This window comes from Molothrus ater, chromosome 3 (assembly GCF_012460135.2).
Source record: "Molothrus ater isolate BHLD 08-10-18 breed brown headed cowbird chromosome 3, BPBGC_Mater_1.1, whole genome shotgun sequence".
Lineage (NCBI taxonomy): Eukaryota > Metazoa > Chordata > Aves > Passeriformes > Icteridae > Molothrus > Molothrus ater.
This window is the reverse complement of record NC_050480.2, coordinates 39065770-39084206: the sequence shown is the minus strand read 5'-3', so window position 1 is coordinate 39084206 and position 18437 is coordinate 39065770. Positions and strand designations below refer to the sequence as shown.

The window sequence follows — 18437 nt, the reverse complement described above, 5'->3', positions numbered from 1 at the left end:
AACAAACATTCCCAAATCCCACACTTTGAAGTGAATGGGAGCTCCTGGGTCATCAGCACTTTTCGGAAACAAGCTGCTTAACTAGGTGTCCGAAGCCATTACAGTCTCTTTTCTTTTTTTCTTTCCGAAAACTTTGGTCTCAATATTTGAGGGAATATACAACAAGAAGTTTGCACAGTGTGAGCAATGCTTCCCTAAAGAGCCTCAGACAAAGCTGTTAGATACTCTAGCATCCAAACTCAGCACTCCTGAGTGCCAAGCCAAGAATTTGGCTTGAAGATTACATTACATTTATTATTAGGTTTTGTTTGGTGTGAGGGATTTGGGGTTTTGTGCTTTCAATGTTGTTATTAAAAAACCCAAAACAAAACCGAGAAAACCTAACCCAAATATCAGGCTTCTTGTGATTTCTTTTTTTAATTGGTTGGGACATTGTTTGTTTGTTTGTTTGGGTTTCTTTAAGTTTATTCTATCAGTACTTTTCCTTCCCTATCTTACATCTTCTCTTTTGAAAACTTACTATTCCTTGACTGCGGTTTGGAATAGTCTAAACAACTGTTATAAATAACTGCTAAAATATGTTTCTCTGCAGAGTATAACCTAGCTAAATGTATGCAACGTGTTATGTTCTTATTCTTGCTTCCTCATTTTTGCCTTTAGTTGAAAATTCAGTTTAACTCCATAGTCTCTATAGATAGCTGTTACGTGAAATGGAGTCTATTTTTAAAGAACAAGCACAATTTTTCCGTAAACAATGTAGGCAACATACTGAAACATAGATTAAAAACCAGACCAATTTCTGAAGAATGCTTGCAAGTCGGTTAGGAAAGGAGAGGAACAAACATGAAAGTAGTATTGCTTATCATCTATTAATGGGTCATATCTTGGCACAAGTGTTTACATTTCACCTCAGGGTAAACTCTTCAGCCTGTTGGCTGACTTTTGAGGGCTGACTCATCCTGGCAGCAGCCTTCAGCAGCCTGGCTTGCTGGAGCAGCCCATGTGGTTATGGGACTCGTGTTTAAATGGCACAGGAACACTTCCGTGACAGCACTTTGTGGTGATCTCAATGATCTCATTGTGGGCAGGTGCTCCTGTTTTGTGTTGGGGCTTATTCTGCCTGAATAATCTTGTATTATTGTCTGTGTACTCACAGTAGCACAGGAGTCTGGGGGGCTCACAGGTGCCCAAGCACTGCAAAGAAGTAGGTAAGAGCTGAACTACACTAGTGGAGGAGGTGAGGGGTGTTCCCTGGCCTGGAAGTGTGGTGCTCTGCTATTGCTTGTAACCCTGCAGCACTAATTGTGTGTTGGGTCTTTGGCAGGCTGCAGCAGGGCCATCAGCAGTCTGAGTTCACCCTTTGTAGCCACACAATCCAGACCTTTATAAAGTGGATGCTGGGGCAGCCTGTTCCTGTTCCTGACTGTGCCAGGGCCCCATGCTGAAGCAGTTCATGAGGAACTGCAGCACATGAGAAGGACTCACCTTGGAGGAGTTCGTAGAGGACTGGCTCCTGAGGAGGGGATCCATGCTGGAGCAGGGAAGAGTGAGGAGCCCTCCCACTAAGGAGGAAGAATTGGAAGAAGCAACAAGTGATGAACTGACCACAGCCCCCATTCCCCAGCCAGCAGTAAAGTTAAGCCCAGGAAGAGAAGGTGGGGGGGGGGGGAAACATGTTCTTATGATTTGGTTCTATTTGCCATTATCCTACTTTGATCTGATTGGTAAGAAAAGTAAACTAATTTCCCCAAATCAAGTCTGTTTTTCTGTGATAGTGGGAGAATTGAAAAATCAAAGGAAAGACTGTCAATATAGGGCAAGATAGACAAAATTCATCACCTCTCACTGGCATCCTTACAGAGATCAGTAAAACATGGTTAACATTTGTGGGAGGTAGTAAGACAACTAAATAGATTTAGGATTTGGTTTTCTGTTTGAATGTTAGATTGAAATGTGAATGTTTGTCACAAAAAAAAAATTACATTTCTGGGTTTCACTTATCTACTATTCCCACAAGGGAAAAATATACTTCCATGATGTAGGTGAAAGCAAGAATATTGTTGTAAACCTAAATAGCCCAGATTAAATAAACTGAGTTTTTGCATCTTGGGGTTTTCTTTCTCCCTTCTTCTCCTTTCTCCCTTCTTCTCCTTTCTCCCTTCTTCTCCTTTCTCCCTTCTTCTCCTTTCTCCCTTCTTCTCCTTTCTCCCTTCTTCTCCTTTCTCCCTTCTTCTCCTTTCTCCCTTCTTCTCCTTTCTCCCTTCTTCTCCTTTCTCCCTTCTTCTTTCTTTTTCATATTTAGCTTTATCTTAGAACAATACAGTTGTCAGTACTGCTTCTAGACCCTTTAAGATTCTTCTTCTGGGATGCTAAACTTTTTCTCCACTGGTGAAAAAAGTGTGGGTTTTTCTCAGGGCAGTCAGCAAACTGTCTTAAGTGCATTGTCTTAAGGTCCTGTGAAGAGAATTTGCCAAGGTTAGTTTCCTTGCTGACCTCATCACGTTGACCTCAGGGTAAATCTCATCTTCCCCAAAGGAATGGTTTGTTATTATCTTGGGGTGGGCCTAGTATGTGGTTAACACTGAGAGAGTTCTGAGCTACAAACCAGTCCTGAGTGGACTGATAGAGGGAGGAAGATGAGGGTGAAGATGGCTTGCTTAGGTGTTAGAATTGGTGAGACACAGGAGAGCAGGACTCAGGTTGTGGCTAGGGATGGTAGGATACACACACAGTGTCCCAGAGGAGCTGTCACAAATTTCTGCAATGGTGGAATTGTTGCAGCCACTCTGATATTTGGGACCCTGACAGCAGAGATCAAAATTAACTTGTGTTTCACAGAAACAATATCATTTCAGTTTTGATAGGGTTCAAATCACTTCAGTTTTGCAGGGTTGGCCATCACCTACAGGTCATGTGTGTTTCCTAATAGTTCAAGTATCTTGGACCCCTCCCGAAAGGCATTCAGTGGATTCTGTTACTCCCATGTGATCTTTAACAGCTGCCACACGTCAGAATTTGAACTGAGCCTGTCAAGGTTGATGTGAATGTTTGGTAAGGCACTAGAAGGAAGCTGGCTTGATTTTACATGTGTGGGAAGCTCCTAGGCAGAGGGTCATAAATGCTGTACTGGTTTCAAAGATAGTGCTTGAACCAGGAACACAACATGGCTTTGGAGCATTGTTTGAACAGCACCCAGAGGGCTGCAGGACATCTGCCCAAGGGCTGCAGGCACACATGCCCTTCACATCTCACAGCCCAGAGTACAGAATGTGACCAGCAGCGCATTTACGTGTTTTGTATGTTACACCAGCATGTATATGTGCATTTATATCTGTGTGCAGCCTGCATAACAACACAACAGATTGAGCTCTGGTTTATGGTTTCTCTGCTTTGTGAAAACTTAAATATTCCTCTTTTGACCCTGGCTTTTTAAGTCCTGCAGCTAGGAAACCAATAGATTTTGCAAGTGTACTTACTTGACTTGTTGCTATTCTTTCAGTGTCACTCTAACCAGATACACAAACATCAAGGCACAGCCTTCAAGACCCTGTGGAGCTCCCCTGGACCTCCTCCCTCTGCAAGAGAAGCCGGTGCCTGAAGCTCTGGACCTTTCTACTGTCATCCAAAGCAGGATTTCCAGCCTTGTGAGGAGGGTTAGTGACTCGTGTCCAGCACAGAGACCACATGGGCAGGTGAGATTTACAGAAGAACATCTCCATGGGAGCTGTGGTGGCTGCAGTTGTGTGAGTGAGGAACAGCCCCTTGGAGCAGCACAGGTGCCCATTTCAGAATGTCCTGGGTGACTTTCATGAGAGCCCTTTGGAGTCGGTTGCAGGGACACGAGGGCATCTTGAACCATTTGCAGGCATGAGACAGCTTTGGGTGGAACTTTGCTTTGGCTCCTCTCATTCCCTTGAGGAGAAGGTCAAGGAAACAGATGAAATTCCCTAAGCAGAAATGACAGGAAAGGGGAGGGGAATCGCATTTAGTCAACTTTCAAATTAATGAGCTACTCTGTAATTTCAGAACTATACTCATTTTTTTCACATAAAGAAATAGAAGGATTGCATTAATTTCTTCAAGCTGACAGATAAGAGCAACTGATGAGTGACAATTGTCCATTTTTTTTTTTTTTTTTGTTGACAGCTGAAGTCATTGTCAGTAGAGCCTTGAAATGGCAGAAAAAATTTGAAGCTGAGAATCATTCTGGGATAGGAGAAGATATTTGACACAGTTTTACAAGTCACTGTATGCAGACATGCTGGTCAATTGACCAGACTGGAAGTATAAATATATTGAAAAATATGTATCTATATCTATATATTTTAAATGCAAAATGTTTAAGTTGTATAGAATTGTTTTTAAACAGCAACAAAACTTCTTGTTATAATTTTTTTAAGTTTCAACAAAGCAACAGTTAAGAAAAGACAGAAGCTTCTGTGTTGACAGGTGAAGAAAAATCACACTTTTCCAGAATTTTTACTTCAAATTAAAATGAAAATCATCTTAAGACAGCTATCTGAGCATTGTGAGGGTTTTGAGAGTTTTTTAGTTGTTGGGTTTGTTTGTTTGTCTGTTTTATTTTTATTTTTAAATTCTATTTTGCATGTGCTGTTCAAGCAAAAGGCCTTTTTTTAGCGTCTGATGATGAAAAAAGTTTGTCCTAATCTCTTTTTGTTGTTCAAGAAATACAAAAAAAATCCCCAAGTTGAAATGGTGAAAACAAAGTTTGTTTGTAGAGAAGACAACAAAGTTTGTTTCTTGTAGGGAGAAAGTATATAGAAGCCTTTCTTGAATGTGTGGTTAAATTAAATTTAAGGATATGTGGCACCAGATATAATAGATGTAATTTCTGGATTATTTTTTAAATGGTAAACAGAAATTCGGATAAATACATGATTGAGATTAGTCTTACCTACTATTTTTTATTTTTCTTTTTATTGCTCTTATAAAATGTTCAGTGTTGTTTTAAGAAGAATTAACTTTGAAATATCTCTGCAGTTTACAGCTAGATAGCAAAAAACTTGGATCTCCCTCCAAGTTTTCCATGGGATGCAGCAAGCTGTTGAAGTAAATGCTGCCAATTTTTGTCCTTTTGATACCAAGATTGTTTTTGTGACCTAGTAATTTATGAGGGCTTGCAACTGAGTGGCCTCATGTTGCTTGTAAGGTTACCAGTGAAGAGCAAAAGCTGCTCCTATTTAGTCTCAAAGGCTTGGGTTCTATTTTGATCTTTTGAGGGTTTACTTTAACAGAGAAACATTACAGCAAAATTAACAGCCTAACTTTGCACAACATTCTCATCTGAACTTGTAATTAAAAAATATGTTGTCTGATTGACCCCCTGTGTGAGAGGAAATAAATCTCCTGCTTAAGACAGCTATTATATCTGGTGCCACATATCAGGTTGTCTCTACAGGTCCCTGTCAAAGCAGAGTTGTAGGCTTATTAGCATCCTATTAATATGTGCATAAAATGTAGTCTGTGTCTGAGCCCAAATACACAAGCTGGGAAATCAAAGAGAAATCCTTCACACCTTTTGCTGGCTTCATCCTGAACTTTTATTTAGCTTAAAACAACTTCCTTAAGAGAATTTCCTCTTCTAAAGGAAACACTTTTCTCCATACTTAGCAGGGGAATAGTGCATTGAATTATTTTTGGAGTGACACAGTCACCGCTGGGAGAGAATTGCTTTAATCATGACATATGAATCTTTATTTTATCTTGTGTAAAATATCAATCAGTTTGAAAAGTATTGATGCACCTGTGCCTTTTTTTCTTTATAGCTAAAGGTTAGGGAAATGTTGAGCAGAGAGTATTTTCACTTGTATTTTATCAAAGCTTATTAAGAAAGTGCTACAAAGGCTGCTCTGTGTTACAAGTTTTGTTTTATTTATACGAACACTTGTAGCCTACTTGTTTCTGAGTACTTTAGGGCTTTATTAACTCCAAAATTACCTCTAAAGCTCGGGTCAGTTTCATACTGACTTAGATATTGCAGTGGAAAAAACTTGTTTTAACAGTCATTGTAATTTAGAATTCCCTCTGTTTAGCTTATGTTGGTAAGCAATGGATTTAGACTGAATTAACATAAGTCACACTAAACTGAAATAAAAGGTTTGTAAACGTTTAAAATTCAGTGTTTAGTTTAAGCAAGAGCTGAGAGTTGCAGGTGGGGAAGGAATAGGATAGATCCTTGCATGCACCCTTTTTCTGGTGCCTTGTCTCAAATGTGCCTCACGAACTGTTAGGAATTGTTTTAAGAAACTTAGGTGATTCTGTTAAAGCTCGAGGGCTAAGAAAACCTTCCTTTGGTAATGGAGGCTGATGTGCTTTTAAAATCAAACCAGCTATTTATGTTCTTGAAATAAATCTAATGCAACAGCTCAGTTTCCAATAGCTTTATGTTGTTCAAGCCATCAAAAGTCTATTTTTGTATTTTGTTCTTAGAGATTTTTCTCCAAAGTATTTTCCCCTTTATTCTCCTGACCTGCAGCTGCCAGTGAAAGTGATCCCTGAATTGCCTGCAGCTACTGTCCTGCAGAACCAGCAGCCTCCAGGCAAGCTCTTCCCACACTCATGTGCCAATAGGTCTGGAAAAGTTGCTGTATCAAATTACTAAGTTGTCATAACAATTTGTAAAAGTATGTTAATGCTTCTTTTTGCAGGAGTGCCTCACACATTATTGCTTGGGGCTTCCACAGCATTATTTCCCATTATATCTTATGTCAAATAAACACATGGGTGACTGGAAAATGCAGACCTCCTCTACCTGGGCCTGCACACACAAGATGGTTAAACTTTTGTAGCCTTGTCCACTGTGTCATGTGGGCCTCAAAGCCTAAAAAGAAGCAACAGATCAAGTTTTCTTCTAGTATCTTAAGCTTGTTAAAATTGTATGTTTTCCACAGTGAGTTATAAACATGGATTTAATATAAGTATGGAAATTAAATCAGATTTAAAAATAAAAACAAACAATTTCTTTTCTGCCCAAGATCTACCTGTGAGGGAGACTACACTTTTAGAAATGAATAGCTCAGCTCTTTTGTTGCAAAGGCCTGTAGATGTCTAATTCACTCATGTCCATTTACAGGCACATTTGCATGGCTATGGTGTGCCCTGGAGTGTTTTGGGTATAGAGCAGGAAAACAGCAGTGGTGATGAAAAGAAACATATTTAATTAAGTGACCGTGGCTGCTGACAAACTTTAAACTGGCTTTATGCCAACCATTTTTAACTGGAAGTATTTGAGATACATTAAAATATTGCTATTAATATTTATGTAGCAAAAGTCTTTAGAGCTAATTGCCTCAGACCTACTTTGAAGTGAGTCTCCAGCTGCTCCCCTTTGGCACTTGGAGGCTCCCATGATGAAGTGGGGCTGAGGTGGGATGGATGGAATTGCTTTGCCTTGTGTGTGCCAGCTGCCAGTGGGTGTTCTGGTCCACAGCTCCACACTAGAGGTAGCTCAGAGTAAAAAAAAAACTGGGTGGGTGCTGGGTCCTCAGCACTGACTTTCATTCTGCAGGTTTAGCCTCCTCTGTTTGGTGCTGTGCTAATGCAGATGTGGACAGGGATGTGCTCCCAGATTCTGCCTGTTTCATTAATCTTAATGTGTCCTTAATGCATCTTATGAGGTGTGACACTCCTGGTCCTCTGGAGTCATTTGTACTGATGAAGTCTGTAAAACTTAAAATCTTTAGCTTGGGCGTGCAGTTCATTGGTATATTAGCAGATAATCACTAATTTTTAATCTCGACAGCTATTTATTTTGAGAAAAAAAATAAAAATAACCTAAAGACTGCAGGCTTGGTTATGATAGACTGTATTAAAAATGAAAGTGTGTAGGACTAAAGGATGGTAATTTTGGAATTTTTCTCAGATGCTTTCTTCAGAAGAAAAGAATTTGGAGACTGTTGAAGAGGAAGAGGGGAAAAGTGGCTGCAGGAGAAACGGAGAGCTGGATTCTCATCTAACAGAGGACCTGCAACTGTTTCACTGCTGGATGTAGCAGGTAGTACAAGAAAACCTCCATAATATTTTATGTCTGCAGTGAAGCAATGCACCAAAAGACATGCTTTAATGCTTCAAATTCAGCACCTCTGTGAACTCCAATCTCACAGCTGCTCCGTGTGGGAATGGACTTGCGAGATGGGTTATGGAGAGTGGAAGCAAGCGGGTGTATCCAGCGGAGCCACTGCTTTGCTCCTCTCCCTGCCTGCAGAAGGCCAGGCTTTGGCTGTCTGTGAGCTGGTGTGGCTGCAGACTGGGGCTGTAAAACTGTGCTGTGTGACCTGATGATCTCCCTGGTGTCTCCTGGTGTTTCTGTTTTACGGTCCTTTCACACCTCCCCAGCCTTCCCGGTGCTTGCACGACTGGAATGCAGCACCGGACTCTGGGACAAGACAGGTGAAATGCTTGCAAAGTAACTGGGAAATGAAAGCTTTTGCTTCCCTCCTCGCCCATTTTGGATTTCCATGGGATTGTTAGCATGACAGGGTTATAGTTATATTTGAAGGAGCACAAGATGTGAATCACTGTGTGTAGGCTGGCATTTCAGTTGTGACTGTGACAGTTGCTTTTCAACACTTGAATATCAATATAGTGCTGGTAGGTATCTGTGAATCTTTTCAACTGGCCACAGCAATGCAGAGAAAGGCAGATCTCATGTCCATGTTCTACTTGCTTTCTGGCATTGGGCTCTGACTTCTGGAGTTTAGAGCTACTTTTAATCATAATATCATTTAATCATGTCTTTATGCTTTCTCCCCATTTCGTAAGTAATTGACATGAGAAGGGAAAATCCTAAAGGGGGTGACAGTAGAAAATGAGCAGAGAAAAACAGTAAATGCAGTGTCTGCCCCTTTCTCAAGCTATTTCTGAGTTTAGTTTATTCAGGGCATGTGAAGTAGCACATTGTTTTTTCCATGCAGGGAGAAACTGTGACTGAAGATTATATATGTTACTAGTACGAGTCTGAATTTTTCAATTTCTTTAAGAGTTAGCTTTGCAAGAATGCCAGGTGTTAATCTCATCCAAGTATTAAATATTTTCCCTCATTTAATGTAACTATTAGTGGTTTAAAAGAACTGCAAACTGTGCTGAGCAGGTTTTTGTTCTGAGATGTTTGCCTGTGTGGAATGACCTGCGTTTATAGGCAGTAAATGCTAGCACACACTTAGCTAGCATGGAGAAAAAGAAATGGTGCCACTGGTTCCAGTAGTGCAGGACACACCATTGAGAGATACTCCTGGTGAGAGCTGTTCTTACTGTTTGCAGGGATGCTGTGCAAAACCTGAACAGAGCCTTTAACTGCTGAAGAGCAGCAGATGTGGAAAACTTTTGTCTCTGACACCTTCACTGGGGTGTCAGGTGAATGGAAGCAGAATGGAGCTAAACAAGTTCCTTCCCTGAGTTAAGTTTCATTTCTGATCTCAGGAGTGATGACATGTTTCCACCTTTCCTCTTTGGCAGCACTGACAGATCTGTCCTTTACTTGGTAACATGCTCCCACTAGATGTTTCAAGTGTTTTTGTGTATCTCTGTCATACTTAAATGGCTAACAGGTTTGCAACAGACAATTTCTCAATAGTCAGAATGTGAACCTCATTTTCTTGGGAAAATAGAGCAGCATTATTTTTTTATGAAAACACACAAAACTTCCACAAATCTCTGACTATAATAGACTTAGTGATCTACAGTTTGAATGGGAGTATGAGCTGGTTTTGTTTGCATGGGAAATTTAAATTTTTACTTTCTTTGTAAGCTCAATATAATGGGAATTTTCACAAGTGTGTGAATCTTTATAATCCTCCCTAATCTCGTAGCATGGGATTCCTCTCAACATTAGCTGCTAAAAGTTAAGTATCTCTCCTAAGGGAGTAATCTAGGAAGTAATTCCTCACCCTCCCCCAGCAGATACCATGCCAGGGATTCATCTCACCTGTTTTACTCACCTATCCTAGAATGGGATAAATGGCAACCTGGAGACACTTATCTCTCTTGCTTGACTACAGAAGGAGCCTAGATGACTGGCTTGGACAAGCCACCTGATTTCTAGGTGGCTGTAGAGCAGGGGCACTGCCTCTTTTGGCCTTAGAGTATAAGATGTAGTTTTCAAAGATATATTCTTAGTGCTGAAAGGGTTGATAATAAATATACACTCAGTTGTGTAAAAAACACCTTTCTTATTAGTTGGTGTTTTGTGTATGGATTCGTGTGCACTTAGATGATCAGTATTTAGTTGTGTTATTTTCTGTCCCAAATTTCTTTCTGAGAAGTATCAAGACAAAACTGAAATGTGTGCATGAGATAAGTTACACAGGCACAACTGCTCCCTTCCCAGAGAGGAACAGGGAAGCTCTCATTGTAATGGGTGAAACTTTCCAGCCAGTTTGGTACTTGGGAAAGGACCATTTAGGCTAATCTCAAATGAAACAAATAAACCTCATTGTGAAAATTCTGTAAATGTCCACAATAGTTGTAGTCTTTTAGCTGTGGAGGAGGATGCTTGAGTTCACATGTATTCATGGAGCAGCACATCAGCAGAGTCCACTCAGTCCAGTTCTTTCATAAGTCTAGATCTGTAGAAATGGGCAAGCTGGTTTGCCTTCCTGTTCTCAGGCTTCCTCACATGATCTTTTTCTGTATTGCTGAGGAATATCAGTGCCTGGATTGTTTCACTCACTTCTGTCACGCAGTGCTCCTGTCCCAGCATGCCAGGAAACAGTGATGTGGAGCCTTCAGCACTTGGTTCCCTTCTGAGCCAAGAGGAATCAGACAGGTACTGAATTTCTCTACCTTGGTGGCCACATGGTCTCCTTGAAGTGCTGAGATGCCGAGCAGCAGCACTGAGGAGTGAGGACTGCTGCAGTCCTCAGTGGACCCTAAACACTTCCCATGACATGAGCAGCACACAGGTGAGCTCTGGGCACACACAAGTACTTGTGTGGGTGGTTTGTCAATGACCTTTCTGGATTCTAGGCTGCCAATATCTGGGCATGATAAGGACACTTCTATACCACACACCTGTTTGGCAGTACTGAGACACAAGGCTCAATGTATGTATCTGGTTGTTCTGTAAAACTCATTGGAAGGTGTTCTGGGAATTCTGTTGCAGAGTTTATCCCTCTGCCACAGATGATTTTCAGTGCTGGTTGTGGGGGCTGTTGCATGCAGAGGTTGCACAGCTCTGCCATGCTGCTGCAGGAGCAGGAGTTGGCAGCTCCAGTGAGAACTGTCAGCAAAGGCAGTGCAGGGAGCAAAGAGCTGGGTAACTGGGCACACCTTTGCCAAAAGACAGTGGGGATTTAACATTTAGTACAAGTGGAAAGTAAACTACTCATTTGCTGAGGTTTGCTTTGATTTTTTTCAAACAGCAAAAAACAGTGGAAAAAAATAATTAAAAATGAAGGAAAATCAAAGAGAAACGTGGAGAGCTCTGAATTAGCACAATTTCGATCTGCTTTCCTTGAAGTCTTGTAATGCCAAAAGCATCAAGAAACTCTCAAGCTTCAACTGGTAATGTTTTGGTTAACTTGCATTTGGCAAGATTGAAACAGAAATGGCACATGAGAGCACCCTGGCTGTAGATGGCTGTAAGACAAATGTTGATTTAGGGGAGTTGAATGGATTGTTTCACCCATATTGTTTTGTATCGTGACACTCACTGAGAAGATCCCTCAGTTCTCTGGGCTGGACTCTGATTTTCCTCTGCTTTTTGCAGTGCTATAATGCCATGAAAGTACTTTTTCATTTCAGAAAAAACAGTGACAAGCTGGTAAAATCTCAGTGTGGGAGATTGTAACTTGCTTTGTTATTTTCTATTTTACAATCTCAATGTAAAGGTGAGAATCTTAGTTTGTGTCATATGTCAATAAATCTCTGTGCTTCCTAAGGGAAGAAGTAAGGCACAATCTATAATTGACTTTAAAAGGCTTGTGTTTTTTAGATAGGAGATACAAAATATTTTACAGTTGATATAAGGATCTCAAAAGTGTATATCTTTTGTACAATGGTTTTGGCTGAAGTAGAGTATATTTTTTATACTTTTTAAAATCTTGCAAACTTTGACTTACTTTTGGGAACAATGTGCTTTTCACTCTATTCAACTGGAAAATTTGTGATTTGAAAAAATAATGTCCTTGTTGCAAAAATCTGAGAATTCACACATATTTTTCTCAGTGAGCCCATTTGCCTGACATCAGCCATTGTGTTATGCATTCTCCTCCAAGAGAGAAGTTGAAAAGGAGTGAGAGAGAGACAAAGAGGAAAAGGATCACAGTATCTCAATTTTATTTTCTTTCCTGAAGAGTATTCTCTTTGGACAGACAGTAATTGTAGTTTCTAATGGCACAAACTTGAAGGGAAACAGAAGAAGACTACAAACAGGTTTATGGGCCTATCAGCAGGAATATGTGGCTACAAATTGCAGAGTAAATGAAACAGCCTGTTGTTTCCTAAGCCTGAGTTTGTGAGTGTTATGCCAAAGTATTTGAGGAGGAGCTAGAGCACCAGGCGGTGTAAAGGATACCTGCTGGGCCCTAATTGGTGCCCACTGTTGTTAATGGCTTCCTGTGGCTGAATGTTTACTTGTCATTTGTTTTGTGCTTTGTTTCCCAGCTACTGGAAGGGAAAAAAAATACTGACCAAAACTTTATTTTGCTTTTAAGTGGACATCCTTGGACATCAACTGCCCCACTGCAAATTGTCTCGTACTTCAGACTATTCCTTAGTCCTCTTATGCTTCTAAAGTTACATTTTCTTTGAATATTGTTTTTGAATTTGAAAAGGCAACAGATCTTTTTCAATATATATTATTTTTATATATTATATAATAAATTATATATTTATTTATTTTATACAAAAATTATGCAATAACCATGTCTGGGGCTTTTGCCTACTACAAGGCTTTGCATGGTTGAACTTTTGAAAAATACTACAGATAACACTGGTTTATTTATAAGCATCTGTTTTCCTAAAATGCCCATTTCTCTTATAAATCTCAATTTTTTTTTTTTTTAATGTCTGCTGAAGAAGAATGAAACCTTGCATGCTCAGAACTTCCATACAGAAGAGTCCCCTTTCTGTATGTGATAGAGCTGCTGTCTGGTTTAGTGTTTTGTTTTGTTTTTCTTCTAATCCAAAGAGACTAAAAGAAAACTACACAGGGCAGTGTCTCAGACCCTTTGCTTATCCTGTTTGTGGTTTCCCTGACCAGAGAGCCTGTTAGTATCAGCCACAGTGTGAACACCTCCCTGCTGTGAAAAAGGAGTGAAACCTCTGTTTTTAACCAGGACAGCGAATAGTTTGGGGTGAATCTCCACATATACATGTTACTGATGAAGAAGGAATTAGAACAGCAAAAACATCCTAATCCTGTAATCTTAAATCCTCTGCTTCTCCTACACTGGGTTGTGGTACCTTTTGAGTGGTGTCAAGGGAAATTAGTTTCAGTGATCCTAGAGAACTACACAGACTTCAGAGAAAAAAATACCTCTATCTCAATTTAGCAATTAATTACTACTGTGGGAATGTTTAGGTATTTGTCCTCTGTTCACAGGGGTGTACAGTTTAATACACACAAACATAAAATGGTTGCAAAGACCTGAAGCAGTTTGTGATAAGGCTGTTTTTGAGAGCCAGTTCTCTAGCAGGTTTCAGACAGTGTTTGAGATGCCCTCAGAGGCAGACCAGACAATGTGGGAGAAGCTTTCATTGAAGTGCAGAGCACTTTGTCTGGGCATATAAATCTAATTCCTTGATTGCCACTGACTCTGGTTTCAGCTCTGTTTCACCTACATATCTCTCCCATATGCATTTGGCTCATACACCTTGCAGGTGCACTGTCCACAGAGTATTATCTCATGTTATTTTGTGTTACCAACCTAGATAACACTGTCTGGAGCTTTTCTTTATCAGGCAGGGGGTTTGGAAGCTACTAAGACCTGAAGGAAACTTTACACAGTGTAGAAGATGAGGATTTAGGTATGGAGTTCCAAACAATTAATCTGTACTGACCTAGGTACTGGAGAGAGGGGGAAGGAAGCAGGGTTCAATGTCCTTAACATATAGCCAGGCAGATTTTCAACTCTGCAGGCTGATCTCAGGAAAAGCATATCTAACTAATGTGGGAGCCCTTTCCTGTAATTCCTGAAGGATCTTGATGAGTAAGAAAAAGAAGCTGCTTTCCTCTGTGTGGAAAGATGATGCTCAGAAAATAGCAAAGGGAGGAATAAACAGATTTGACCCACCTTCAAGGAGAAGCTTAGTATATTTTAGGGTATTCTCATTCCTAATTATATCTCTAGAACATCTTCTAAAATTTAGCAAGGTATTTGGTATCTTTGGTATTTTTGTTCTTGGGTTTGAGTATTTACTAATCTAATATTTTCATATCATCTTTTTCAGACTGGAAAGCTAAAGGATAAACTACAGAACCAACAGGGTTGTGAAGAATTTTGGCTGCTGTTTCCACTGGGCTGTAATAGTTAACAGCTCAAAAGAAAACCTGAGTATACAAAATCAAAAAGTTGAGTTTCTTACATGCTTGGTGGTAGCTGAATATTTAGGCAGTTTAGTTGGGGGGAGGAGGGAAAGGAAGCTCCAAACCAAAACTGATTGTAAAAAGTGAGAGCAAGAAGGAAGCAAGAAAAGAAGCCAGATCTTCAAGTGTTGTAGGAGTGTGTAACTCATTAGCATCAATGGATCAGTGCTCATTTGTGTCACTTGAGAGTCAAGCCCAGTAATATGGTGTTGTCCCTTTAGTGTAATTCTTCTCTCAGTCTGTTTTTTCTGCTTGTTAAACCAAAAGCATCCCGGTCTCTAGAAAAAGGAAAACTGAACTACATTTTGAAAAGACATATGAAATGCTAAAGTCTGAAGTAATCCAATCTTTCAATTATTTAAATAAAAAAGAAACCTCTGTGCCAGAATATGGAGAGTATGATTAATTTGCCCAATATGTGAACAAGTGGTTTCCATGACTGACTGTACTACAGCATGATTATTCAAGGGCATTTTTCTTTAGGTTAGGATGAGAAATAACTTGACTTTTGGTTTTGACAATTTATGTATCACTTGCTCATTCTGATCCTCTTAAAAGTCTTTGAAATAAGGAGATCTTGTTCCTGACTTTTGCTATCTTGCTACTGTTTTAAACTTTCCTTTTTTTTTCACGCCTGTATGTTGGTTTGTACTCTAATTTTTGCAACAATCCTGCAAATATGAACTTGGTTTACTGCAGCTCTTCCATTAATCTGAATTTGCCTGTTGAATCAAGGCTACCAGTACATGAAATAAGGGAAAGGAGTTTTAGTTGATTAAAAGATGATTTCCTTGATTTCTATGGAGTTCCTTGATTTCTATGGAGTTCCTTGATTTCTATGGAGATGATTTCTATGTCTCAATCACCCTCAGTAGATCTGGAGCATAGATTACTCTGCCTGTAGCATAAAATGTCTTCCACAAATATATGAGTACTGTGATGCTGAGATTTTTTTTAGACACAGATAAATGCTACTCTAGAAACTGAGTACCCAAGTGTTGGAAAACTGTTGAAATGGAACAATTTCTATTTCTTTCACAAGTCACCAGTAAAATTCTGATTATGGTTTTTCTTTGACTTTAGAATGGTGCCTTCCAAAAGTTTGCCTTCTGGTGCCTTTGTAAGATCCATTATGGAGCAGCTGGCCCTGGTTTCTCTAAGCAAAGGATGTAAGCAGCTGAAAAAGGCAAGTAACTTATGTTATAGTTAAACAAATCACTTGTGCTTTCAAACAGTGCTGCTCAGACTGGTGTTGTGCCACCCAAAGTCACTCCTCCCTAAGCTGTGCTTCATACAGGACAACAGTGGAGGCAACTGCCACGATCTGCTGTGGCAGGAGACCTGCTGCCTCATTCCTTGTGGTTGGAATGCTTATACAAAGGCAAAATAATTCTGTTACTGATGGATGTTGCCTGAAAAGAAACATTCTTCCAGCAGAACAGCATTTTTGCCTGTCAAGCGGTGGCATCACTGTGGTTTTGCTAGACTAGTTGTGCCCCATGGTGGTGGAATTGCTCCTTGTTTTCCCTGCAGTATTCTTCAGCCAGATGGCTCCTGGCAAGTTTTAAATTTAGACCTAGATTTAGGAACATGCTCATGCAGTGTCTCAGTTCTTTGTACCTTCTCAGTTGTGAAGAATGATGTTTAACACCCTTATAAACACAAGGAGAACTTGGGGTGATCCTTTAATTTTACTGTAAATTTGAGAAGGAACTCACGTACATCTGCACACCACGGGAATAACATAGGGTGGAAAGGGACCACAGAAAGAGGAGAGAAATATTAATTATTCAGTGTTTCTAGGCTAGGAAAGTTCTCTGTCGGGTTCAGGGACCTGCTGCTCCTGATAAGGGGGAAGCCAAAGATCTAAAGGAAAGAATTTTGGCCAATGTATCCAGGTTTTTCATGTTCCACACAGAAACTAAGTGGCATGAAGGCAGTGAGAATGTTTGGGGGTGTGTAAGTTGAAGAATGACACAGAGATAAGGAGGGTGAAAGTGCTCAGAATAAACTTCATTGGAATTTGTCCCAGTCTTGCTAGAGCACCTTCCCTTCCAGCTCATTATGTCTCTGTGCAAAAGTACTGTAAACTGAAAATGCAAAAGGGGCAGGTTAAAAGGATGGTGATGAAGAATGCTTGAAAAGACTCAGTAGTACACCCAGTTTTTAATTACATTAATCAAAGGGATTAATTCTGACATCTGAAAACTATTTTGGTAAAAAAAAAAACGCTTTTCATGTAAGTTGGCGATGAAAAATGCTTGGCTGAAATAGCAGCAGGATATGAAGGAAACCAAAGCATCTCCCATTTTTGCTTTAGGCCCCTTCTCACCTCCTCCCCTCAAAGGCCCTTGTTTCCCCTCTTTGTGTACAGTTCCCTGCAGCTGTGCCCTGCCCGATGAGCCGGGGTGGGCGCGTTCCTCACACCTCCGTGCGATGCGCTCACAGCTCTCCCTCCCAGTCTGCCAGACTTGGCAGTATTTCTTGGGCCAGCCTGTCAGGTTGCTGAGGATAAGTGAGGGTTTCATTTGCAGTTTGCATTCTTTTCCTAAGTAGAACACACTCTGGAGAGAAGTCAAAAGCAGGTGTTTGATTATGAACTCAGTGGTTCCATCCATCTATCTTTTCATGAAGTCAGTTCTGTCCAGAAGGTATTTCACATGTTGGGCCTACTAAGCTCATTTATATTGCAAGGGACAAAAATAACATCCCTTTTTTACAGCAATGAAAAATGTGGTGACCCTTGCTCTCTTCTAATCCTAAATCCAGATTATTTTTATTGTGCATAGGTGATCATTTTATCTTTGAATTTACCTGTTCTGGGCATATAAATTGCTGTATAAATTGCCATGTTTGTTATATAAATTAGGACACAGTTCTAGAATAGAATTTTTTATTTAATGTCATTTACAAGTTTAGAGCCCATTTACCAAATGTTAACCCATGAATAACCAAATTAAGCAGTTTGAAAGTAAAGAGATGTATGTTTTTTTTGGGGGGGGGGGATAACAGAATAGGAATATTCACATATAGGAATATATCTATATAGGAATTCCTATTTTTGAATATAGGAATATACTTTATCCTGTATATTTGACAATAGGGCTGAAAGTTTCATTTGTAAATACAATAAGTGTATTACCTGACCCCTAACCTTTCAACAACTTGGAAAAACTTAGCATTGATAAATACTGGCAGTATTACTAACAGTTAAAGGTGAAGTATAAATGAGGAGTGATCTACCCAGTTTTGAAGACCGTTTTGCAGTAAAGGAAGAAGATGAGATTTTGAAATTATTTATCTCCTTTTATTTTCCCACATTTTTTACCCATGATTCTAGTGATGGAAAAGGAATCAGAAGTTAATTTTTCTTTCAAAGAAGGGCTTGAAAGAAAAAAGGAAAATAAAATGGCTAGGGACTGTTGTGAGATGAATTTTTAATTATCTTGTGGCTCAATTTTAATATACCTTTTTGATTTCCTTAACATGAGGCAGGTGTTCTTAAGTGATGCTCTTAAGGTGTTCCATGTGACATTGTGATGTGATACAGCTTTTTTCCTTTTCTCAGAAGGGCTTACACCAAACACTTAAATAACTGATCATCAGAACCAGTTTTTCCCCATCTCCAGACTTGTAGTGTATTCATCACACAGACGAGGTAGCAACATCAGCAATTTTGAACAGTGTTTGTGCAAAGGACTTTTCTCCTCCCCATCACTCACCCATAATGTGTGGGTTGCTTTCTGGTTTGGCTCAAGAGAGAAGGCACAAATTTTGTCCCCACGCCACAGAGGTGGCAGAGCTCCCACACTTGTCTGATGCCCTCACCTCCAGTGGTGAAGAATGGCCTTGTCAATGCCCAGCTCTCCCTTGGACAGCTCCAGCTGGGTCC

The 18437-nt window shown here is 40.0% G+C and overlaps 1 long non-coding RNA gene across 1 annotated transcript in view; it reads left to right on the top strand.

Moving 5' to 3' along the window:
• The window catches only part of LOC118685564 (uncharacterized), a 30368-nt gene extending 14637 nt beyond the window's left edge, over positions 1-15731 (top strand). Inside the window, exons 2-5 of the long non-coding RNA XR_004979991.2 lie at positions 3500-3692; positions 7883-8014; positions 14410-14530; positions 15629-15731. This is a non-coding gene — a long non-coding RNA (uncharacterized LOC118685564). The remainder of the gene's footprint in view (positions 1-3499; positions 3693-7882; positions 8015-14409; positions 14531-15628) is intronic.
• Positions 15732-18437: the final 2706 nt, after the last annotated feature.